This window comes from Canis aureus, chromosome 7 (genome assembly GCF_053574225.1).
Source record: "Canis aureus isolate CA01 chromosome 7, VMU_Caureus_v.1.0, whole genome shotgun sequence".
Classification (NCBI taxonomy): domain Eukaryota; kingdom Metazoa; phylum Chordata; class Mammalia; order Carnivora; family Canidae; genus Canis; species Canis aureus.
The window spans coordinates 57388732-57415191 of NC_135617.1; the positions used below are offsets into that span (position 1 = coordinate 57388732).

General features: G+C 39.7%; 1 protein-coding gene across 11 annotated transcripts in view; it reads left to right on the plus strand.

Moving 5' to 3' along the window:
- Positions 1-26460, plus strand: part of ADGRF1 (adhesion G protein-coupled receptor F1) — a 90713-nt gene that overhangs the window by 21321 nt on the left and 42932 nt on the right. For 6 of the 11 annotated variants that reach the window (XR_013383421.1, XR_013383423.1, XR_013383416.1 and 3 more), the window contains exons 2-7: positions 7285-7372; positions 13313-13444; positions 15141-15285; positions 17543-17742; positions 17870-17953; positions 18047-18131. The gene's annotated coding sequence lies outside the window, so the exon portion shown is untranslated. Of the gene's footprint in view, positions 1-7284; positions 7373-13312; positions 13445-15140; positions 15286-16912; positions 17743-17869; positions 17954-18046; positions 18132-26460 lie in introns of those variants that run through there. The other 5 variants (XR_013383422.1, XR_013383419.1, XR_013383418.1 and 2 more) reach the window with 4 other exon arrangements.

Genomic DNA, 26460 nt, shown 5'->3' on the forward strand with positions numbered 1-26460 from the left:
GGTTTGAGGTAGGGCCACAGTTTTTCTATTGTATTTGCCTGCAATAGAATGATTATTGTTTAAAGGTTTTCTGCTTTGCTAATTTGCCCTTTTCCTGTGGTATTCCTTGGGGTTTTTTGTGATTATACCTGTTAACATTCCTGGATTGCCAGCTTCTTTAGCTCCATGTCTGGATGATATGAAAAAAAAAAAAAGAAAAGAAAAGAAAAAAAAAGAAAACACAAGGGACTCACCAACATGTCATTTTTTGTGTTCAGAGATCCTTAGTGGGTTTGTCTTCTTCTCTTCACTTTTCAGGGCCTTCTTATGTTTGTTTTATGTGTATTATCCAGGACTTTTAGCTCTATAATACTATGGACTGAATGTTTGCATCCCTCCCCATTCATGTGTTAAAACATAATCCCCAAATGCAACGGTATTTGAAGATGGAGTCTTTAAAGGTAATTAGGTCATGAGGATAAAGTCTTCATGATGGGATTAGTGCCCTTATATGAAAAGATTCATAAGAGAGCTTGCTTTCTCTCTCTACCATGGGAGGATAGTGTTAAAAAAAAAAGTGCCCATCTGCTACTGAGGAAGAGTGTTCTCATCAGAAACCAAATTGGCCAACACTTGATCTTGGACTTCCCAGATTCTCAATCTCTAAGAAATAAACTTCTGTGTTTAAGCCATCAAGTCTATGGTACTTTTGTTATAGAAGCCCAAACTGACTAAGACGCATGACTTTTGAGGCTAGATCAGAAAAAGCTATGCATCTTCTGTCTGGGGATCTTTGTATGCTTGCTCCATCTACTTTGAGTCCACCATACTGGAAGCCACAAGTAAACACTCCCGTCAACCATCACAGCTGAGCTCTCAGCCAACAGCCAGTATCCAGTGCTAGCTTTGGAAGTAAGTTTTCTTGGCTGTCCAGCCCAGGCAAGCCTTCTGATATTTGCAGTCTTAGATAATATCTAATTGCAAATGGCTGAGAAAATTACTCAGAATTACTTAGCTGCACCATTTCTGAAATCATTGTTCATAAACACAGGAGTAAAACAATTGCTTATTTTTTATACCTCTAAGTTTTGGGGTAATTAGATGAACATAAATAATAACCAGAACATTATTTATAAAAGGAAAAATTGAAGAAAAGGAAATTATTTTACCTTCTCAGAGGTCTTTGGCAATTGTTTTCTATTGCTATTCTAACAAAATTACCACAAGTCTAGTGACTTACTCATTTATTATTTCATTATTCTGTAGGTTAGAAGTCTGAAGTGGGTCTTACTGGCTTAAATTCAAGGGGTTGACAAGGCTGTATTCCTTAATGGGAGCTTGGGGCAATAATTCACTTCCAAACCTTTTTAGGTTGTTGGCAGAATGGAATTCCTTGTGGTTGTGGGACTGAGGTTTACATTTCTTTCCTGGCTGTCAGACAGGGGATGGTCTTTGCTCCTAATGGCTGCCTAATCACTTCTCTTGCTTTCCACCATTTCCTGGAGGCCCCTCTGTAGTCCTTGCATCTCAGAATCAGCAGTGATGTGTCAGTCCCTCTCATACTTCATATCTCTCCCACTCCACCATCTGCTGCATTTCTCTTGCTTTCTTCCTTACTACATATCTCTTCTGCTTCTAGCTGGGGAAAGCTCTCAGCTTTAAGGGTTTCTGTGATTTGATTGAGCCCACCCTCATAATCCAGGATGATTTCCTTATTTTAAGGTCAGCTGTAAATTTAGTTATCTTTGCAGAGTTTCCTTGGTCATGTAGGGTATTATATTCACAGATTCTGGAGACTAGGGCATGGACATCTCCAGGGTGAAAGAGGGACATTGTTCTGCCTATTACAGCAGTCAACTAGAAAGGAAAATAGCACTTAGGTATACTGTCACCATTTGTGCCTACCAATTTCTATAGGGCAGAGCTAAATAACCTCCTTAAATTCTTCCCAAAGTTTCTTAAATCTACCCTCCTGGTGTTTTCTGCCATCTCCCAGAATAGCCTGTGATTAATCCCAAGGCCACAATTTAGAAAGAAACAAAGGTTGTGATCTGAATACAAAGACTCATTCCCACTCCTACCTGCCCCCCTTCCTTCCAGACTGTTTCTGAGTATTTGGAAAGGATCTAGCCATTCAGTATGTGAAAATATATTGGAAACAAGGAGTAGGGGGAAAGGGAAGGAATGGGAAAGGAGGAGAGGAAAAAGAGAATGACTAGAGAAGAGGGAGGGAATGGAAGAAGGAAAGATGAGGAAGGAGGAGGAGGAAGTCATAGCATAGGGAGGTATGGAGGTGAGAGAACAGCCAGCTGATAGGATGCTATGGATCTTCTATTTGGACATCTATCCAGCATGGCTGACAAGAGACACAGACCCACTGAGTGCCCACGCTAGCCTTTACAGAGACTTTGTAAAAACCAGAAAAGGCAGCAGGCTGGACAGATGTGACACATGATTTGGCAAGTGGAGACCAAGTTGAGTTTCAGCCCTGACTGTGCCAGGTGCCCTTGGGAAAACACAACCTACACAGTTGAATGCAATGCCCTGATGGTCTTCACAGACAGCTGTGTGCCCACAGTGTGTGTGTGAGGTACAGCATTGGCATTGGGCTGTGGGTTACTCTCACCAGGGACCTTATCCTGCATTGTCTAAGGAAGACCTGGAGGCAGATGGGCCTTGCCTGGTTACAGACGGAATCAGAACTCTTCAGTCATAAATCATTTCTTTCTTTGGCCAAAAGAAGTCTCAAGTCCCCTCTTCTGTCTGTCATTCCTCTTTGAGGTTAGTCACCAGGAAAGAAAGTAAAGAATTAGAGACGCTGGAGAAAACTCCAGAATCCCTCCGCATTTAAAAGAGGTCTAAATGGCAGGGGCTGTCTGTTTTTTGCTGGTTATTTCCTTTGAGACAGCAGCCAGAAGGAGGGGTGGCCATTGAGGCAGGAAGGAAGAATAATGTTGTTTAATGATGCCCAGCTCAGCAGTTGAAAGCCTGCAGGCCTTTGGCTGAAGATAGCACATAAAGGGACAGACAGAGCCAAACTTCAATCATTCCTCATCAGTATTTACATCAGTGAGCCCTGGGTACTGCCCTGCTGGCAGCCTGGGTTCTAGTAGCTGTTGGCTCATGGCCTGACTGGAGAGAGATTCCAGATTTTGGAGGGAGTAGAGGGAAGTAAGAACAGCATGTCCTGTTCACTCAGAGGGTATGGATGCCTCTGGGGAGGCCAGATGTACTGGCCACCTGGCTTTGGGGTGAGGCACCCTTTCACACCCAGCACACAAGTGCCAGGAGAATCTCAGATCAGAGGTGAAGGAGGCCTTTCAACTAGGATATGGTTCAGCTTCCTGACTTCAGCTAGGAGAAATGGGATCCTGCCCATTTTATAGGTAAAGCAACCAAACCTGTCCTTACCTTGAGTTATACAGCTAGAAAGTAGATTGAAGGGGAAGGAGGGGAAGATAGAAGTGTGGTCTTTGATCTCCACTGGTCCCCTCTGGAACACTCCAGCAACCTGGCCAGCCTGGACCAGCATGAGCAACATTATGGAAATAGTGCTTGCCCGTTTGCCCCTTACCCATCCCAACCAACCTCCTTTGTAGGAGTTGTCAGAATCTAATAAGCCTATTATCCAAGGCTTACATGTGTTGTGTTGATTATTTAAGGGAAGTCATCCTATTAAAAGCCAGAATAGCAAGGGAGAAAATAGCCATGGAAAAGAGAACTCGACGCAGGCTTTTAATTCACTGTAGGACTTGATGAGATGGAGAAGAAGGAAATGGCTATTCGTTTGAGGAAGCCACATTTTTAAAAGCATTTTTCTATGCTAGTTGTTAGAAAAGCACTCTACATACGTTGTCTCATTTAATCTGCACAGCAACCCTCTGAGATAGGCATGAATTGAGGTAGGTTTATGGATAAGTTTAGGAGTTAAGATGCCTTATTTAGCGTCATCAGCCAAGAAAGTAGAATTGACTTCAAAACCAGCAGTTGTACCTCGAGCCCCTATTCTTAACCCTTGCACTATCTGTTTTTCATGGTGCAATAGGAGAGGCAAGAGGGAGTTCTGGGAAGAAATGTGCAGTGGATTTGATTGGCAGAATGGGTGTAGTTTATATATATTTTCTGTACTCAGACATGGGTTAGGTGCTCAGTATTTCTTTGGGCATCTGCTGATCTAACACTTAGCTATAATATTAATGTTATAGAAAAGTCAGCTGTAGCAACATAAATAAGATCTCCCAAATTCAGTTTCATTTGATGTAGTGTCAGCTCATTGTGAGGTTGATGAAATGACCTGGATGAGTCTGCTCATCACCAGCTCTATTAGACTCCAATTCCCATTATGATGAGTGGGGTGGTTACACTATTATTGTTTGTTTGTCCATGTCCTTTATTAATTGTATGTCCCCTGAGGGTAGGGATTGCTAGTATTTAGCTCAGAGAAGTCCCTCAGTAATTAAAGAAACTCTCTTCAGTTCCCTCAGTCCTCTCAAGCTTGAGTTAGTTAAATCAAATTATTTTATTGTGATCATTTCACAATATACACATATATCAAATCATCACATTGTACACTTTAAAGTTACACAATGATATAGGCCAATTATATCTCAATAAAGCTGGAGAAAAGAAAAAAGAAAAATTTTCAGCCATATGATTTTGAGTAAAGTTATGAAACAGCTAGAGTCAGGGCTCCCATTGTCTCCTCAAATGGTCAAACTGCTTTTAAGAATTTAAAGCAGTAATTTAAATTATGTTTTGAGACCCCCCCCCAAAAAAAAATCTCTGAAGTGGAATTTCTTTTAACCAATATAGGTCCAGAAACTTTTATTCATTGCACAGATGGGGGAATTTCATCCTTTGAAGTATCCTACGACTGGTAAAGTTTCCTTAAAACCATATACTTAAAGTCTCATGATTTCTAAATTTGGACATAGAAGCATTAAGTCATGATTTAAGGATAAATAAGGAAAAGCTCAGAAACCCAAGGTGGACAGACCTAATTTTCAGAGTCAGCTTTTCTGCTGATTCTGTGACCTTCAATGAGCTGGCTAACCTTTCAAAGCCTTTTTCATCATTATAACATGGAAGAAACAAATAGAACACTTCAGAGATGGTTGTTGTGAAATTTAATTAAGTAAATACATGCAGAACATTTTCTGGAACTACTGTGTTCCTAAACGTGAAATTAGGAGGTGAGAAATAAGTGGAATTGTCTTGGTTATTTCTATTCAAAGGCTATTTGTGTCCTAGGAAAGAGTAAGTGGCACCGGGGGTGGGTGGTTGGAGGAAGCACTGTGGTCCATTTGTTGTGGGACAACCACAGGGAGAAGCAACTTCAACAGGTTCCATGACTCAGTGGGGGAATTGCATAGGTATTGTGCCCGGATGAAATTCACTACTTCCCCTATCCACACCACAGAGAAAGGTGGATCCTCACATTTTCTTTGATTGGAGGTTTTCCTTGTTTCTTAGTATAGAAACCTATTCTGTGAATCATTACACCTTTTTTCCGAAGACCTGAAATAGTCTACTCTCAGGAAAAAAAAAAAAAAAAAAGCTTCTTTTCTTTCTCTTAGATTTTATTTCTTGTATCTAGTAGGCAAGCCAATACTTTAAAGTGCCTTAATGTAGGTAAGCATTGATATTAGTAATTCTCAGTGTATTCCCCATTCCCAAGTATTCACCCTGAAAAGATGTTGCCCTTGGAGACCTCTTGAAATGTTGGGTCATGGTAAGCACAGATTTGATGCTTGTTAAGTGAACCTGAAGGGTCCAGATTGTTCTAGCTAGTCAGTTGTTAGGGTCAGTTGGATTGAATATAGGCCTCTTCATGTATTGTGTGTCCAGTTACCTGACACCTACCAAGGTAAGAGGAGTTATCTATGGGATCAGATGGCTAAGGTGATCCAGATGAAGTGCCAGAAATTTTCCATACCATGGACAAAAGATGGTAGCTCTTGATGTACTGATGGCTTTTGTGCAATACCCAATATCTCATTGATTTTCATCTATTTTTGGTTGGTTAAATAGATGAGTCTCAACAAAAAAGTACAACATTATAATTTTTGAAGAGTGGGATAGAAATCATGTGGAGGCCAATAAGAGCAGCATGAAAAATCCAGAACCATATGGGTTGGACCATTTATGGCAGTTAGCTTGTAACGAGGGTGAGGGTGTTTTTGGATGAGATTCATATTTGAATTGACAGACTGCATAGGGCAAATTGCCCTCCATAATGTGAGTAGCCCTCAACCAATCAGTTGAAGGCCTAAACAGAACAAGAAAACTGATCTCCCTGTGAACAGAGAGAATATTGTCACCTGATTGATTGAGCAGGGACAGGTCTTTCCTGGCCCTCAGATTTAGACTCTTCTGGGATCTTGGATCTTGAATTTGTCAGCTTTCACACTGGAACCCACACCATTGGCTCTCCTGGTTCTTAGGGTTTCAGTTCTGAACTGGAGCTGCACATCATCTTACTTGGGTTTCCAGTCTGCCCATGGCCAATCTTGGACTTCTGAGCCTCTGCATTCACATGAGCCAATCCCTTATAATCCATCTCTTTCTATCTACATACAGCCTATTGGTCCTATTTTTGTGGAGGACCCTGACTAATAACACAATTGGTAAATTAAGCGTGCTTGTGTTTTTGTTTATTCTGTTCAGGCATTTGATGAACCATTTAAGTTTGCCTTCCCACTTTAAACAACTGCACCCCAAAGTCTGGCCTGCTGCCTAACTGTGAGTTGCTGTCATGAGAGGGAACTAGAAAAAAGAATATGGGTTTATAAAGATAAATTGACACCAGCTCCTAAAATTCTCTTTGTGGATTGATGTGGATTTTTGTTTAAAACTTTTTGTGAAAAAGTTTTTTATATGACAAATTATAAATTAGGTCTCTAGCTGGCAGAGTCATTAAGTGTGAGGATGTGTTTGATCAAGTTTATGAATAAAGGCTTACAGAATCTGTGAAAGAAGCATTAAATTTGAGAATACTCCACATAAGAGTCTGCTTTGAGGTCTGAAAATTAGAGTTAAGTCAAGTTAAAAGAGGTCTTTTAAGAGAGGTTGCTACTAATCAGTACCAACGCTTGCCAGAGCACCGAACACATACTGCAATAGAGAGCTTTGGGATTTATTCTTCATGATTTGCAGTACCCTCCTCCACCATGCCCTTGCAAGGCAGAGGAACTGCCAAGGTGAGCAAGAGGAGGAAAGGAAAGGGACAAAAAGGTGGGGTGGGTAACAAATATAGATGGATAATTAAGCATGCTCTGACCTTGTTTAAATTTCATCGGTGTGCAGGAAAATAGGAGCTGTCTGCAAACCCACATCATATCCCAGGGCCATAAAGCAGGAGCAGTAACAAATATAAATAGCCAGAGCAGCAAAAGTGAGTATATTTTTTCTGTCTCCCTGGCTTCTTTCCCCTCCCCTGCCACTCTTTCTTTAGGAAATAAATGTATTTCTTTTTAAAGGTGTATCTTTTATTCCCCATTTATCCCAGAAGCTCCTCTTTGCAATTTCATGGTAAACTTGCAATGGAACATCATCCTGAGTGGAAATATTTCTCAATATCAGGTTAATTTTGTTTTATATTTTAATGACACATGTGAGCATGCACATATATCTCACAAGCCTGGGATGTAACTAAAAAAAAATTCTCTTTTGTGTTCTTTAGTAAATTTGGAAGGTTTCTTCATTATGGATCTTGTATATTTGTTAGAAACATTCCTCAGTATTTTATTCGAGCAAATGGAAAATCAAGCCATATTCTTAATTATGGGAACCCAACATTCAAAAGCTATTAATTATCCTTATGTTTGCCTTACATTCAACACAATCTCAATAAATATATTAATAGATTTTTGAGGGCGCCTGGGTGGCTTAGTGGGTTAAATGTCTGCCTTCAGCTCAGATCATGATCTCAGGGTCCTGGGATTGAGCCCCGCATTGCATCTGGCTCTCTGCTCAGTGGAGAGTCTGCTTCTCCCTTTCCCTCTACCACTCTCCCTGCTCATGCGCAGTCGCTCTCTCTCTCTCTCTCTCTTAAATAAATAAATAAAGTCTTTAAAAAATAGATTTTGAAGGAGGTAGTGTTTGTTGGAGGGAGGGACCACAAGCTGATTTTAAAGTCTATATGGAAAAATTCTCCTAAAGTTTATACAAAAAATTATTAAACAGTAGAAAGAAAAATTTGAAAAAGGAAAATGATAAGGAAGAATTATTATATTGGATATGAAGATGTATAGTGAGGCTACAGCAAATAGTGTTGTTTGTCCTTGAGTAAACACAGATGAATGAAAAGGACAACAAAGTCCACAAATAGACCCCAAGACACACAGGAATTTCATATTTAATGAAAGTGACATCTCAAAACAATGAGGAAAAGGTGGATTTTTCAATAAATGGTGTTGGAACAAATAGTGAGGTAACTGAAAAAACAGTTATTAGCATCATTTAGCTGCTCCTGGCCCACTTACACTACTTATTCCAAGAAAACAATGACTGGTTCTCAAGCAGGAATAAAAAGGGAAGAAAATTTTAAAAAAGCAAAATTTCCAGGCAGAAGATGCAACTAATTCCTACCTCTAACTAGTAAAATATAAAACTGAGGTGGACTTCAGTGATTAGGACCAATTACAAGTAAGCCTCCTGACAAGGAACAAGTCAGGGTATGACCATCAAATCTGTTGCTGAAACAATTGGATTAAGATGCTTCTAAGTAAATCCTTTCATTTGGAAAAAATTGCTCCGGGAAAAGAGACCAAAGGTGTGGCCTGATTCCCTAAAGGTCTGCCAAAGGATGGGGGGTGGGGGAGCATAGCTATTGGCACTGAAATTTCTGCATCCATTTCCAATGCATGTGGGAGAGAAGACGGGTTTCCCCCACATATCCAAGCAAGACTTGGACACCAGTGGGGCATCCTACCTTTTAACTCAATTTTGACACTGTCAGTCAAGATAGCATCAGACTCCGTAGGTTAAAGTCCCACAAGCCTGCCCCCCACATCCCCTACTTCAGATGTCAATTGCAACTCCAGGTTGTTACCTATACTTCTGAATAACTGGCTATAAATCAGAGGTTCCCATGACTCCCTCCTTTGGTTTGTTCAATTTGCTAGAGTGGCTCATAGAACTCAGAGAAACATTTTACTTACTAGATTACCAATTTATTATAAAAGGATATTACTCAGGAACTGCCAGATGGAACAGATGCATAAAGCTCCCTCCCTCTCCCAGTGTGCCACTGTCCCCAAATTGCCACATGTTTACCAACCTGGAAGCTCTCAGAAACCTGTCCTTTTGGATTTTTTATTTTTTTTTAAAATTTATTCATGAGAGACATACAGAGAGAGGCAGAAATATAGGCAGAGGGAGAAGCAGACTCCCTGTGGGGAGCCCAATGTGGGACTCAATTCCAGGACCCCAGGATCACGACCTGAGCCAAAGGCAGATGTTCAACCACTGAGCCACCCAGGTACCCCTGTCCTTTTGGATTTTTATGTAGGTTTCATTACACAGACAGGATTGATAAAATCATTGGTCATTGGTGTTTGATTCAGCCCTCAACACCGGTCCCTTCCCTAGGAGGTCAAGGAGGGTGGGGCCATAAATTCTAATCCTTCAATCACTCAGTTCTCCTGGCAACCAGCTCCTGCATCCTTAGATGCTAAACAAAAATCATCTCTTTAACATAAGACAATTTTACTGCATCCATCACTTAGGAAATTCCAATGGTTTTAATAAAACTTAGGAGCTCTGTGCCAGAAACAGGGACAGAGACCAAACACATGTTTCTTATTATTAGTCACAATATCACAGGCCATAGAGCTAATTGGAATAAAATAGTTAAAAAACCAACTATGTTTTTAAGAGAGTTGCACTGTAAGGAAAGCCACTGTTATACTAAAAAGGATTCTAACTTCTTTGCCTAAAGCCACAAGTTTGGTTAGCACATTATCTGCCATCCAGCTTCACTCAAATGTTTCATTGCATTACATATAACACCTCTCTCTATTCTTTTCCAATAAATTTCCTTGCTTCCCATCTGCCAGACTGGAAGCAAATGCCACATACTTTTCATATTTCTCTTATGAAAGCTTGTGTCCCACTCTTGGTACCAATGTCTGTATTAATTTAAGCTAATTTACACTATAGTAACAATTTCAGAATTTCAATTGCTTAAAACAAAAAAAAATATGCTCTGAACATATAATACGTTTTAAACAAATACAATCCACCACATCTATTGATGGACTTTTATACTGCTTCTAATTTTCACATATTACAAAATAATTCTGCACTGGATATATTTGTATAGGTATGCATTTGAATGATATATTTGTGTAATTTTGCACACAAGCAAGCATATTTGTAGGTTATATTTCTAGAAATACAGGCATACTTTAGAGATACTGCGAGTTTGGTTCCTTACCACTGCAATAAAGTGAATAGAGCAATAAAGCAAGTCAAATGAAAAGTTTGGTTTCCCATTGCACATAAAAGTTATGTTTACACTATACTGTAGCCTACTAAGTGTACAAGAGCATTATCTCTAAAAAAACAGTGTGGTACCTTACTTAAAAAGTACTTTTTGGCTAAAAATTGCTAAGCATCATCTGAGTTTTCAGCCAGTTGTAATCACTGATCACACGGCACCATAACAAATTCAATAATAATGAAGAAGTTTGCAATTTTGTGAGAATTATCAAAATGTGACACAGAGACTCATGTCTCTGTTTTCCAGCAAATGCTGCTGGAAAAATGAGGCTGATAGATTTGCTTGATTCAGAGTTGCTATAAACCTTCAGTTTGTAAAAAAATGCATTATGTGTGGAGCACAACAAAGTGAAGTGCAATAAAAGGATGTGTGCAATAAGAGGAAGTGCAATAAAAGAATTGCTAGTCCAAAGGATATGTGCATTTTATAATTTGATACAGAATTACTAGTTTATAAACCTACTAGTGGTATATGAGACTGCCTCTTTCCTCCTACCTACAAAAATATTATCATTTCTTTTGATTTTTTTTCCCATCTGCGAGGTGAAAAATAATTTTTCATCATTTTCATTTATCTCAAAAGTATTTGTATCCTTTTTTTTTTGTTTATTCCTATTTGCCCACATGTCTCTTTGGTTGTGCCTCTTATTGATTAACAAGAATTACATATTCAAGAAAGGAGTCATTTATGACGTAAATCAAAAATATTTTTCCAGTTGCTTATTTGTATTTGGTTGCTGTTCATTATATTTTTTGGTAGGAAGAATCCCGCCCCTCCCTTTTTAAGTGGTCAAATATCAACTTGTGTGTGATGCCTGAGTTACGGTCTTTCTTTACAAAAGGTCTTTTCCATAAATGAACATATTATTTAAAGAATAAAATGGAAACAATTTTTTTTGTTTTCTTCTAGTATTTGTAGTTTCATATTTTGTTTTAAAATCAATAATACAAATGCAACTAGTTTTGGTGTGGGGATGAGGTAGGAATACATTCAATGTCTAACTCACTATTTGTGAGTGCCTTTGTAGGTGATGATTTGTTGGCTTGGAATAAGGCATAGTAGGAGACTAATTTTCAACGAATATATTCTTGTAATTTTGACTTTTGCATCCCATTCATATGAAATCTACCAAAATTTCATTGAAATAAGTAAATTCTTTGTTGTTATTTAAAAAAGGAACAGGAAAGTAAGCAGCCCCTGCCCAGCTCCTGTTAAATATCATTCTACAGGAATATGGAAATAATGTTGTCAGATCTTCTCAGTTTTCAAAAAAAGCTGAAGTCTGGATTTTCATGTGAAATCCCTTGATGTTTACATGTTAGCGACTAATTCGGAGTTTTAAAAATACTGCTTGGGCCAAACAAAACACATCTGCAGGCCAGATGGGGCCCTCAGGGTGCCAGTTTGAGACCTGTGGTTTAGACATGTATTCTTACCCTTGGAGATTTGTTTGAGTGCCTTTTCTATGGACTACTACAGCATAGTGTGGTCTGGCCTTATCACAGTATATTTTAATTGATTGTTGCTAGCCTTGTCTCTCTGTTAAGCTACAAGGTCCTTGAAGGCAGTGTATATAAATTATGAGGTCCCCATGGCCTCAGAGTGTCTTGTAGCTAAGTTGATATTTAACACGATTGTTTGTTGAATGAATAAATGGATGAGTGAATGAACTTCACAGAGAGTGGAATCCCTGCCAAGCATCTGGACCAGGTAGCTCAGGATCTCGGAGGTTACCTGATTCAGATCATTTCTTCTTTTTCCTCCCTTCTCACCAAGTGTCCCAGTTCACCCTCATGGCATCTAAACCTCTGTACCCTACAGGGATTTGGTAAACAGGTGGCCTCTGCTATGGGGTGAGTCTTGGCCACTAGGTGTCTCCCTTTGCTTAAAGGACATTCTGAAGCCCTGGGGTCAATTGGCGGTTTGCTAAACAGAAACAACACTTGCGCAAAAAAGAATGTCTTAATCTCAGGCCACATCTTCAGATGTTTGTCCTCATGAGGAAGTTGAGTACAGCCACAACGTCAAAGCAAAAATGTCCAGGCACAGAATCAGATTTATTTTGTCCTGGGAGAGCTTCTCACCCACAGGAATTTTTCTCTGGGGGACTAAGTGACAGTCCTTCGGGTTTTAGCCTCTAATCCAGCAGACCCTTGAGTGTACTGGAGCCTTGTTTGTGTTTCTTTTTTCTGCTGTTATAGGACAATGGGGAAATGCATCTTACTGTTAAGGGTCTGGGATTCCAGAACCTGCAGAGTAAAAGCAGGATTCTTGTAAACTGTATCAGATTGAGCTTCACTGAGGCTGCCCTGACCTGCATGTTTTTCCACATCCTGTGAGTGCAGGGAGATGTGTGCTTTCCCTGCCACCCCTGGAAGCTTAGAGAGGAGGATGCTTGATGCTGTATAATTCTCTTAATGCAGAGTGAAAAAAAACAAAGTTTACTGCTTTTATAGTCCATAGCTTTCTTTCTCGGTGTTAGCTCTGGCCTTCAAATACTGTACACTCTGAACTGCCGAAAGCCAATGGGGGAATTTTGTCTGGCCCTGCTAAACTTGCCCAGAGCCTTGGATTTTAGTGAAAACTTGAAGCTTCCTCCCTGAATGAAATGGAAATGTGGATTCTGAAGGGCTTTGGTGCCTCTTCAGTTTACTGTGAAAGGTCTGGATGGTAAGAATGCTATGCCTCATTAACAGCTGAGACATCATGTTGCCTTTCACTTTTCTTTGGTTATTTTGGAAGAATTGAATACTCTTCTTATAGATATCTATAGACATATGCGATATATATTAAATATCTATAATAATTGCATTTCTCATCTGTCTTTAGAAGTAGCGGAGTATACCTCGGAGCGTACCTCCATTTCCTCACCTGTGAAGTGGGGATGATAGTGGTAATGCCTCACAGGCTGCTGGGAACATAAAGCTCATGGACACCACTCAGAACAGTACTTGGAACATAGTAAGTACTTAGGAAATGTGAGCTGTTACTATGTGCTTGATCACTGATAGCTTCTCTGGTTTTCTCCCTGGGCCAGAGTTCATGTGTGTAGATTGTTACACTTGTCTCTGATACCAATGGGAAAAGATTTCCTACTGTTTTGTGAACTTTCTGTTTATTTGAATGTACTTTATTTTAAGGCTCATTAGCATTACAATAATTATTAAATGCCACCCCCAAGAGTTTCTGATAAGTCCCTTCAACTAAGCTTTATCCTCAATTCGCTTAATAATTCCCTGCCCACTTCTCTTTAAGTCCTAGTTCTGAGTGTGTTAAGAGACTATATCTGTTTTGATAAAATCTTATCGTATTAGTTAGGAAAACTTCCTCACTATAATTTACATTTTTTTAAAAGATTTTATTTATTTACTCATGAGAGACAGAGACACAGGCAGAGGGAGAAGCAGGTTCCATGCAGGGAAGCCCAACATGGGACTCGATCCTGGGTCTCCAGGATCATGCCTTGGGTCCAAGGCAGCATTAAACCACTGAGCTATAGGCTGCCCTATAATTTACATTTTACACTCAACCTTTCTGTCTACTGTTCCTTTCAGGGACCTGAAATATACCTGAAATATTTCTTTTTCTTTTTTCTTTTTTTGGGGGGAGAGAGAGAGAAAGAGAGCAAGTGAGCAGAGGGAGAGAGTGAGAGACTGCTTAAGAGTCTCCATACTGGGTGTGGAGCCTAACGCAAGGCTTGCTCTCACGACCCTGAGATCATGACCTGAGCTGAAATCAGAGTTGGATGCTTAATTGACTGAGCCATCCAGGTGCCCCATAATGTGAATTATTTTTTTGTAAAGATTTTATTTATTTATTTGAGAACGAGAGCAAGAGAGAAAGAGCATGACCCGGGGTGGGGAGCAGTGGGAGAAAGAGAAGCTCCCTGCCGAGCAGGGAGCCTGATGTGGGCCTCCATCCCAGGAGCCTGGGATGATGACCTGAGCCACCCAGGCACACACGCTTGAAATAATTTTTTTTAGATTTTATTTATTTAATTATATATTTGAGAGAGAATGAGTGAGTGTGAGTGGGGGCAGGTGGAAGAGCAGAGGGAGAGAGACAAGCAGACTATGCTGAGTACAGAGCCTGATGTGGGGCTCAATCCCTTGACTCCAAGATCATGACCTGAGCTGAAATCAAGAATTGGACACTCAACTGACTGAGCTACCCAGGCACCCATGAAATATTTCTTACTGCATTGAGTCATTTCACAATATGGAATGAAGCCACCTGAAACAGCTCAGGACCAATCTCACAGAGTCACCATATCATTCAAGGCAACCAATTGTGTTTGCAGCCTGTGGATTAGTTTCTCTAAGACCAAGGGCAAAGAATGCCTAGCATCCCTGATGGATACACACTGTCCTCCAGAGTCTTCTCCAGGTTCACCTGCTGACCTCATTCAGATATCTCCACCCACCCAGTGATAAGATGAGGTAAGATTTAGAAAACAAGTTCCAACCAAATGAGTGATTCTGTTTGCTAGTGCCTTTCTCCAGGGCCTCAGGTTTGTTGCTGTTTATTCCTGTGACTCTACTCTTGCTGAGAAACCAAAGCCATCAGACCATTCAGAAAACCAGCACAAGCAAACAAGTGACACAACAGGTCTGCAAGTGCTTCCTCAGCCTCTGATCTTCCTCCTTGTTCTCTCTAGGATGCTGGGCCCAGCCTACCTAGTCAAGGAAGCTCTGTGGTTATGATTACCAGAGAAGAGATGTAAAGTAGACCGAGATGGACCAAAACACATTTGTTTAGCTGCCTTTGTGTGCTCAGGTGAGCACCTTGCTTCTGCTCCACAGGTGAGCATTTGTGAGGTTTTGTAGTAGCAGGAGAATTACAATTGTATACCAGAGGAGCAAGGCCTTCATCAACTCTGCCTTCACACATAGCTCTTCCTGGGCTCAGGACAATGCTATGTCACAATGCCACCACAGGGCTCAAAACCCATGCTGTTTTCTTTTGCTTCCCATCTTCTGCAGGGACTGAGGAGCTCCATAACCTAACCAGGAAGTATTGAGGAGTTCAGAGTCTCATGTCTTGGTAGATCATTAGGAGGAAAATAGAAGGGCTGAGTAAGTGGCTTACCAGTGAGTCATCAGTAATTCAAAAGCACACCCTGTTGGTGAAACAACGAAATATTGGGCATACTATGATCTCCTTCCATTAAATATGGAATGAACAAACTCTTACATATATTCATTTGTTTGGATTCAGATTTTTCCCTCAAACCAATATGCTCAAGAAATTATTAATGTCTATTGGTTGCCTAATTTACTACTATCTGCTAAAATGTTTTTGGTCTAATAAGAAACTATAGGAATCTCTTTGGGTCCTAGGGCCATATGCCAGCCCCTGGGAGGTTGCTAGGCTTTGCAACACAATGAGCTGGATGTCAGTAACAGAGCTTCTTTGTGAGCTTCAAGACCCCCCCCACATTAAGCTCCACATTGATTAGCCATTTTGTCTGCCTTACTCGTTCCCTTTTTCCCGTTCCAATTCCACAGCCACTTTTCTCCCTAAGTGATTGGCAGATTATTGGTTCCATTTTATGAACATATTCCCACTAAGGAATTAGTGACTTTTATGCTCCTATAGGCACTTGCATTTTAATAGAGATAACAGGAAAAGGGCAGCACCAAACTGAAAAGAGAGCATCTAGTCCTAGTACTTCAGGACTAGATCAACTGAATGAAGTCCTTCTGGAAGCTCTTGACTCTCTGTATTTGGTTGGTGGATCAGGAAAACAGGCAAAAGGGCACAGAGGAGAATGAAATTGATTTGATTGAATTATGAGATCAGTTCTATTCTTCCTGGGCTCATGGGAGACAAAGAGGAATGGTTGATGCCTTTGAGCAATTAGGGATTGTCAAGCAGGCTTTGTCCTTTGCACAACTTTTCTACTGGACCAGATTGAGACTTGACCATGTAGAATTGTGCTACAGACCATGTGGTTCACTTGGTGTTGGAAATGAGAGGGTCACATTGTGTTTGGGTCTTCTTGGCCCTAAAAGTCTTAGGGATATTGTTCTTTCTAAAAAAAATATATTTCTATCAGAATTTAGTGCTCTGAAGACCATTTTCTCCTTCCTCAGAACTTGAATGCTTCCTCTTTTGTGATAAGAACAATATACCCGATTAGCTTCCCCCCCTTTTTTTTTGAATGCTAGGAAGCTCTGCTCCTAAAATGAAGTTTCAGATTTATAAAATCATGTGGACGCTGCATAGGTTTTTGTTTGCATTCTTTTTCTTAATTGCCACTCTACTTTTATAACTTCCCTTTTTATAGTTTGTGTAATTTATATAGAAATTTCATAGTTTGTGCTCCCTTATTTCTATTTCTATTTTAATATCATTTTTTTTTGATGCACTAGCCTTATGAGCCACTTCAAGTCATTTGCAAAATAGGGAGTGGCTTAAGGCCACCTCAAAGTCATTTGTAATAAAGATAATGCTAGTTTTCAAATCTGTTGGATCCTTAGGAAGGAAAGAAACATTTATTTAAAAAGTTAAAAATCAGATTTAGTTCTAGGTTTTCTAAGAGCAAAGAATATACAGAAAGCATTCACCTTCAGCATGTACACTGTTGTTCTGTTTCACCAGCCTCCATTCCATATTATCCCACCAGCAGGTCTGCGGTTCCTTTGTCTGGGAAAGGGCTAAGTTGGCTCTTCGGCTTTGAGTGAGAAAGTCAGCAATGGAAAAATAACATGGACTCCTACCTTCACTCCATTGGAATTACCCACCTGCCCCAATTGGAATGATACATGAAGGATTGCATTCCTTTTGCTTTATGGGGTATGACCCGGGTTGTCCTGAGGCTGGACATGAAAGCTTGATAGAGTGGCATTTGCTAGCAGACTGATCTAGGACAGAAGTGTTCCGCATTCCCCTAGAGCATTTTTCTTCCATTTTCCTTTTGTGGTTTCAGAAATCTGTCTGTGTTTGCTGCAAAATCATTAGGTCTTGGTCTCAGAGCTCCTTCCTCTTACCAGGCCTGGTATTCACTCCAAGTGGGAGGGAGTCAGCAGAAAAGTATTTCTTTTTTCCTTCTTGAAGGGGGTGTGTCTTGGGCTTGTCTGCATACAAGGGCAGCAACATGCACCTGGAGTTCCTTATGTATCAGTGGGCCCGTGTGAATGCCGGTGAGCTGCTGTTCAGATATGAACGATGTCTTTCCGAAGAGCATTAAGAAGTGACTGAACCACAAATACACTGGAGGAAAGCTCCCAAAGGCTGTGAAAGAGAGGAATCACCAGGTAAGCCCAATGGCTGTCATTTGATTCCTTAGAATGTGTCTAGTATCACCAGTACGGTTGGTTCATCTGAGATATTCTCCCTTCCACTGTGGGGAAAACTCTGATTTCAAAATCCCATTTCCTGAAGAAGGCTAAATAAATGAATAGAGGATGGAAAAAGCAATGAGCGGAGACAAGAGAGTTCATCTTCTTGGTGACTGTGTAAATTGAGGTGAGTTGCTGATTCACAGACTCCAGGTTTTCTGACACTGTACACACACTTCTCTCTACAAGAGATTAGAACACAGTATCCATTATTTTTCAGGTGTGCCTGGGAAGTAGATGGACTGGAATAAAGAAGGCGCCACCATGGATACTTGTTAAAAATATCAGTTTCATGACTTCCCCTGGTCAGTAATACATTAACTTGAGCCATCTCTTAAAATAAAAAGATGCTTGAGCAGATTAAGTGTATTTTCACTTTAAGATGAATTCATAATAAGCTTTGCCTGAACCAGCATAAATCTGGAAAGTACTTCCCAACTTAGTTCCTTCCTTGAACTAGGAAAAATCCAAAAATTCATCCATATTATCATTCTCCTGCTCCTTTCCCTTAATAAATATAAAGCCATACACTGTATTTTCTGACTGACAGGCCTTGAAAATCAGCAATTTTTCTTTTTCTTTTCTTTCTTCTTGTTTAAAAAACATTTTATTTATTTATTCATGAGAGACACAGAGAAAAATGCAGACATTGGCAGAGGGAGAAGCAGGCTCCGTGCAAAGAGCCTGATGAGGGACTCGATCCCAGTACCCCAGGATCATGACCTGAGCCAAAGGCAGACACTCAACCACTGAACCACCCAGGTGCCCCTCTTTTTTTTTTTAATTTTAATTTATTTATGATAGAGAGAGAGAGAGAGAGAGAGAGGCAGAGACATAGGCAGAGGGAGAAGCAGGCTCCATGCACCGGGAGCCCGATGTGGGCTTCGATCCTGGGTCTCCAGGATCGCGCCCTGGGCCAAAGGCAGGCGCCAAACCGCTGCGCCACCCAGGGATCCCCCCCTCTTTTTTTTTAAGATAAATTTATTTATGTAAACCTGATATACTAGATGATGGGAAATTACTGAAGAAAGTATAGAAAGAAGGTCAGAATGCAGAGGTGTGGAGAAATGATGTCTGTGGCTTTTCCTAATCCTGATAGTAATACACATAGGTGAAAAATTACAGATAGAAAAACAATAATAAAAATAGATAAACATATGTTCTATAATTTATTTGAAGATTAATACAGCCTTTTATGTTCTTTTTTTCTGTAATAGAGCCACTGCTAATTATCCAACCATAACCAAAATTCAAAACAGTCTCACAAAAACGGCCACAAGCATACTACTTTATTCAACTATTAGCAATTATTGTAACTTTGAGCACATTATTTAGCTTTTCATGCTCTGGTTACTTAATTTGCAGAATGGTAGGGACCAGCGTCAAGATTTAAAATAAGATTTAAATTAAGATTTAAAATAAATGTAGGCATGTTGAGGCTTCTCAGGTTGACTTGCAAATCCTTCTATTTTGTGCACGGCCACAAATTGATGGAAACTGTTGCTGACATGCCTCATAGGTATGCATGTCCTACTTCTCTAAAAAGAGAGTAAATTTCTTTAATTGTTTTTTCAAGTAGGGATAGGGTTCCCATTACAGGATTTATCTCTTGTTGTGCTGAAGATACTTTGCATCCATATGCACTTTGATGTCATTCATTCCACAATTAAAGGAATGCAAATATTCTCCTAGAAAAAAATAAATGAACTCGTTCATTTAAACTGGGGTGTAAGTGACTGATGTTAGCACTTTGATTCAGAGCCAGGGCAAGCTGGAAGCAGCAAGAGGGTCCTGGGTATTAAAAGGTGTCACCAGTGGTAGGGATGTTATGAAGGTGAAGAATGCAGAAGGTGGAGAAGTAGTATTCCTGGGGCAGTGTCACTGAATTCTCAGTTTTGCTTACAAAACCATGTTCCACCCAATCCAAACATGTATTTGCAACGTTAACAATATTCTACCTTGTTCTCTCTCTAAGTTCTTAGGCAGGAAATACCCATAGTTACAGAAAAGGGGAAACACAGTTCCCAAACACATCGAGGAGTTTGAGTTGTGTGTAGGCAAGGAAGTGATCACAGGATGTCAGGGTCTCCACAGTTCAAGAGGGAATAGATACCCAGTCTTCATAGCTGTGAAAATAATCTAGAAATTTGGAGGGATGGTGCAAAAGGTCTACATGGCCTGGCATATATCCTCTCACATGCCCAGCTGGTTCCAGCCTTGAGGAAATCCACAACTGTAGGAACAAACCCTTGGAGAATGGAGGCCTTCCTACCATACCCCTCCTCTGAAAGCCACTGAAAATCTCAGAGGCTCCTGTTCAATGGCAGGTGGAAACCTGGAATTCTAAGATGTCGAGAATGAAAATCCGTAAGAATTAATAAGTGTGAAAGTGCCCTGGTATTTCAGAGAGTTGTCATAAATTCCCTGCAGGCAGTCAGTTGAATAAATAATATGTAAAGAGGAGAACAGCAGTGAGGCATGTAGCCCTCAAACTGTGCAAACGGTAGTTAAATCTTGTTGATGGGGGGTTATTGGGCCCCCCTCTGGGTCCTCAGTGCAAATGTCCATTTTTAATTTCTGAGGTCCACAGACTTTGGAAACTCTAGATTTTCATTTTGTTTTAAATAAAGTCTTTTAATATAAAGTCTAAGAGAATTTCCTTATTTGCTTTTTTATTGTAAGATAACATAAAAAAACTGATTGTAAAAGTTCCTTTATTGTTTAGGGATAAGCAGGCATTTACTATAAATTTGTGGTATTAGGTAGCTTGTCACAATGGAACAGATTCACACCTGCGAAGTTTTGGGTAAAGAGACTTTGTATAAGCAGATTATATTTTCCATGAAAACCCTGCACACTTGTGTTTGTAGTTTAGCACAATTTTGCTTGAAGACTTCCCTATGCTTAATCCCTTAGAAAATTAGGCTAATTGTTTCTCATAAGAAACTTAATGATATATTTCTTGGGCATATAACACTCTACCATGTTATTGACCAAAATACTAATTAACCACTAAGCAGTGGAAGAAAAGACACAGCAGTAAAATTTGCAAATATTTAAGTCAGAATTTTATTATATGACGAAGGTGGCCTTTAAAACTGATAAAGAATTACTGAGCTATCTTGCTAAAGAATGGTTTGGTCAAGATATGTAGTTGGGATAACTGTTCATTTGGAGGAAAATGAAAGTAAACACTGGTTTCATACCAAAATCTAAAGTAACTCCAAAAGGATTAAAAGTTTAAATGTAAAATTAAAATTAAAGAAGGTTTAGAAGAAAATATATAAGAATATTTTTACAGTCATTTTATTAAAAAAAATTTTAAAAAGATTTTACTTATTTATTCATGAAAGACACACACACACAGAGAGGCCGAGACACAGGCAGAGGGAGCCCAACATGGGACTCGATCCTGGGTCCCCATGATCATACACTGGGCCCAAGGCAGATGTTCAACTGGGGAACCACCCAGGTGTCTGTATAAAAATATTTTTTTTATAAAAAAATTTTTTATGCATGACTCCTAGTTTAAAATACATACTGGAAAAAGAATGACAGATGTGATTTCATGAACACTTTGAGCTCTTGTGCAGAACATGAAAAGTTAAAAAACCAAAGACAAATGAACAAATATTTGTAACAGAAGTGACAAAGAGCTAATATTCATGTTATACAAAAGTTCCAAAGAAGCAGTTCTTAAGAAAAAGTAAACAACCCAACAGAAAAACTTTGAACAATGACTTAAAAAGTCAAGCCAGAAAAACAAACAAAACAAATGGCTAATAAACATCTGACAAAAATAAGGCTTAGTCTTAATGATAAAAAACCAAAGACATGGAAGATAAAACAATTAGACAAAAATTTTGCCTATCAATTTGGCAAACATTTTAAAAAAGATGCTGGGAACATGGTGATGAAATTAGCATTCCTACACCTCACTGGGGTGTGTAGATGGGGACAAATGGAGAGGGCATTTGGTTACTTTGATTGAAGTTCAAAATGCATAGACCTTTTGAAGCAGCACTTGAACCTGGAAAAAAATCTCAGTTTGTCCAGAATTAAGGATGCACAAGACAAAGCTTGATAGAAGGAATGTTTGAGGGCAGATTGTAGGAGTCCAGATGACGAATCTGCCACAATAGTGTGTGTACTTTTTATCTGAATCTAGTATGGGGCCTGGGAGGTTTTTGAGTATGGACTAACATAATATTTATAGGATAGGTGGAATGCCAGGAAACTGGTTCTATTTCTAGAAGAATCATTTGGGGAATGTTTTTGGAACTTGCTTTTACTCATTAGGAGATTATTATGAAAATACGGTTAATAGGCATAGGGAAACAAAGAAAGAATGTTTTTAGTATACTTGAAATAGTTAAGATTTATCAGTTTAAGCTCTGAATGAAAGTTGGATATTCATTTTACATTTCTTTACAAAGGTATCCAAGAAGAGCTTGTAGCATCTTTAATCTGATCATTCACATAAGAAGATGCCACAAAGCCTGTTTTCTGGTTCTTTCCAATGGGCCTACTAAAGTGTGTTTTCATCCTTGGACACTGATGACACTCACATTGCTAGGAGGATAGCTTTGAAAAGTATATTCTTCTTTTTTCTGAACAAAGCAAGCTTATTTGTAAGAAACTCAGATGGAGATCAAATTAACAATCAGGACCTTATTAAAATCATATCCCAAACAATAACATGCATTGGCTCAGAGTCCAAGAGAAATATTAAATTCTTTGGGGAGAGAAATTTAGAGAAAAGGTTGATAAATTATTTTTATTTAGAATATAGGCCTATCCTTCTCATTTTCTGCAAGTATGTAATGAAAATAATCCCCACTTTACTTGTAAGATTGCCAAAATAACCAAATCTATACATACAAAAGCATTTAGTAAATGACAAAGAATTATACTTATTTCTTATTATGTAACCATCACCTCCCTTAAGTGCTGTTCAAGTACTTTTTCAATGGAACAATCTAAGAGGAAGTTTAAATTCCATGGGTTTTACCCGCTAAGTAAGCAGAGTATTGTGAGGAAGATGGGAAATAAATCTGACCTGGGGATTCCAGGAAGGCTGGGTCCCTATCGCTGAGCTGAAGGCTTGGCTGGAAGAAACAGCTTGGCACCTTCTCTGGAATGCCATTAATCGTCCTCTAAGGGCTTGGTGCTAATATTGGCTCTACTGACCCATGAATGACAGGAGAAAATCTTTAGTTACAAGGGGTTGGAAGAGAGCCAACTCCCGAGGCTGGCCATCAGGCTCTTGCAACGGGATTGAGCTGGACTTGTCTGTGGGAAATGTACTCTACTAGGACATCGGAAGAAGTATTGGGTGATGAGCTAAGAACAACAGATCATCCTGTGTCTTTGTTGAGATACAAAGTACAGACAGAAAAGCTTTAAAAAGTCCAGATCTTTGTTAGTGGGGAGCACGCAGCCATGCTAGGCTGACAGCACCAGCAATATGAGAAATGCTCTGTAGCCAAAGTTCCCACGAGTGGGAGAGGACACCCACACTTGTAAAAAATAGATTTCTTGATTTTGGGATCTAAAAGGATCCCACAAGGAGGTAGGGTCATGAACTGGGCTCTGAAGGGAGATCCATTCAAGGAAACGGTGCAGGATTTAAACAAGAAACAAAGAGACCCCAGCCACCCAGCAGTTGTTTTCAAAAGTAGGGCTGGATCACTGCTTTTGGAGTTTCCCAAAACTACGGGAGCTAGAGTGTATGAATGCCTTGCCCAGCTATGCTGTGAACCGCTGGTGTCTGGTACAGTGCCCAGAAAATTGGAGGCTCTCAATATCCAGTGGTTGAACAAATTAGAGTTTAGCAGATGGGTAAAGCATTCTGGGGAAGGAATGACTGAGCTAAGTCGTTCCTTTTGTCTCTCTCAGCTTTATAATTCTAGAATTCTCAAAAATCACACCTTTGTTCTCAACCCAAGGACTTCATTCTTAGTAGGTTCCCAGCCTATCTCAACACATATTCCAGAATTTTAATAACCGGTTGGAGGAGAAAACAAGTATAAAGCCCAGTAAAAAATTTTAATCTTTCCCCACTTAGCTTGATGATTGACAGACACTATAGGAGAGAATAATTAAATAAATAATGTCCAAAGAGAAACTGACAAATGGGCATATAACAATAGACTTTGAATGTGAATGGCTCTGGGCTCATACTCCCCTATTGCTTATTTTATAGAGGAAGAAACAGTTCCAGCATGTTCTGTTTTTTTTTTTTCTTTAGCTTCCACAGGTTCTGACAGATCAGAGACAAACCTGGGGTTAGATTCTGTTCATCTAGCTCTTTTCCATTATGTTTATACAACAGAAGCATACTAAAAATATGCTAAAATGTAAAATATGTGCTTAAAATTGTACTGTGCACACATATCTATGCAGATGCTCACTGAGATTTTAAATAACTTTAAATTGTAGTGCTTCCAGAAGAAATTTGTCTAGCTCAAGATTCACCAAATTTCTCAACACTTTTCCAGATGTGAATTGGTTGTCTTCTTTGTCCCTACCTACCTTTTTTACCTGACTTCTACTATAACTGCCTACTTAAAGGAGTACAAAGAAACCCATCTCAAAGGCAAAAGGCCTAAGGCTTCCTCCACAAAGACATATCACAATGAAAATGTTACCAAAAAGCTATAAAATGAAAGATGAAATAAAACCAAGGTTTTACAGGTCTTCTGCCTATAAAACAATCAGTTCTATTTGAGTTATGATGTCCTTCAGATGTTAGCTGGAGATCTGCTGTTTCAATTAGTGTGTGCATGCACGTGTGTGTGTGTGTGTGTGTGTGTGTGGTATGCACGTGTGCCCATGTGAATCCAGGACAGAGAAGAGGGGGACATCTCTACTGGGAATTCTTCTATTTATAGAGGAAGAAACAATCCCATAAATATTGGTGCCAGGAGAGCAACCCAAGTGTTCAACAGTGCCTAAGATTAGAATATTGCTAAAAACGCTGGGAAGTGTAGGTATGAGCAGTTCCAACTCAGCACCACTGTTGATAAGGTGACAAGTGTTGACATAAATAAATAATATTTGGGACCCATAAAGACATAACTGGAAGAATGGAGAGACAATGGACAACATTCTCCAGAGGCGTAGTAGTGAAACCTAATGATTGTTCTCTGCAGATTGAAGGACAAGGATTATCAGGAATGAATTCACTTGAATGAATTCAAGGAAGTGAGGGAGGTTCTACCATGGTCAAGCCTTCCCACTGCAGCTGGTGCCAACACAGCTGTGGGTCAGGCATCAGCAGTCCCCAGCTGCTGCCCAGCGAGTGATGTAAACACACGTACTTTGATGTCAACAACAGCTCCTTGTCTGTGGCAGGAGTACACAGATTCTGAGAATTTTTTAATAATCAGGACTTTGGGGACACCTGGGTGGCTCAGTGGTTGAGCATCTGCCTTTGACTCAGGACATGATCCCAGGGTCCTGGGATCTAGTCCCTCATTGGGTTCCCCTTGAGGAGTCTGCTTCTCCTTCTGTAATGTCTCTGGCTCTTTCTCTGTGTCCTTCATGAATAAATAAATACAATCTTAAAAAAAAATAATCAGGACCCTTTCAGCTTGGAAAGGAAGTGCTGAAAATACCATGGGGGTCACATTTAGTAAAAGCAAAGTTAAGTGGGATTTCAGATTACCCAAGACACACAGACAGACACACACACACAGACACAGTATTTCTGACACGCACACTGTCGAGGACTCTCTTTTGAGTCAGATAATTCAGTTACTGTAAAAAAATATTTTTTATCATTTTGAGGCTGGGATCCATCCTTCTCTTTACATAGTGGTGGCCATTGACTTGGGAGCACCTTTTACTTGGTAAGTTAATCTGACTCACAATTGAAGTCAAATTCTGACACAATTCAACAAGTAACTATAAACACAGGTGATGAAATTAAAATATTAGTAATGCTAATATTAATTGCTGACCATAATTGAGGCTTACCACCTGCCAAGCACTGTTTGATGTACTTTACATGCAATAATGCATTCAAATCTCCTAAGAATCTCTGAATTAATACGATTTCCTCCACATGATAGATCAGTAAACTGAGGTATGAAAGCCTCAGTTTGACATTTATCAAGTCAAAGCTGGTACCCAAGCCCTGGGCAATCTAGCCACAGTGCTTGGGTCCTGTGCACCTTGAAATTCTATTTTCCCACCTTTGACTAGCTGTCAAATAGAGGATGCCCGGTTAAATTTGAATTTCAGAAAAACAACTGAAATTCTGATGTTGTTCTGATCATCAGAATAATTCTGGATGATCAATAGTGTATCAAATATTGTGTGTCTCATACTGAACACTAAAAATATTAGTCATTATTTATTTGAAATTCAGTCTTCCAACCTTATCCCAGAAGTATACACCAAGGAAGCACAGAAAACCCTTTGGTTAGTTTGAGCTTTGGTCCCAAACCCCAAAGTAGAACTCAAATCACAGGCTTGGCTTTAGTGCTGCACTCCTGTTCCCTATCCCAGAACCAGGCTAGAATAACAACTCTTAAACCTGCATAGAGGTCAGCATCCTTTGGTTGATTTAATTATGCACATGGCTGGGTTTGGCCTAGGATTGAGTAGGGTTTAAGGGGGATAAGGGCA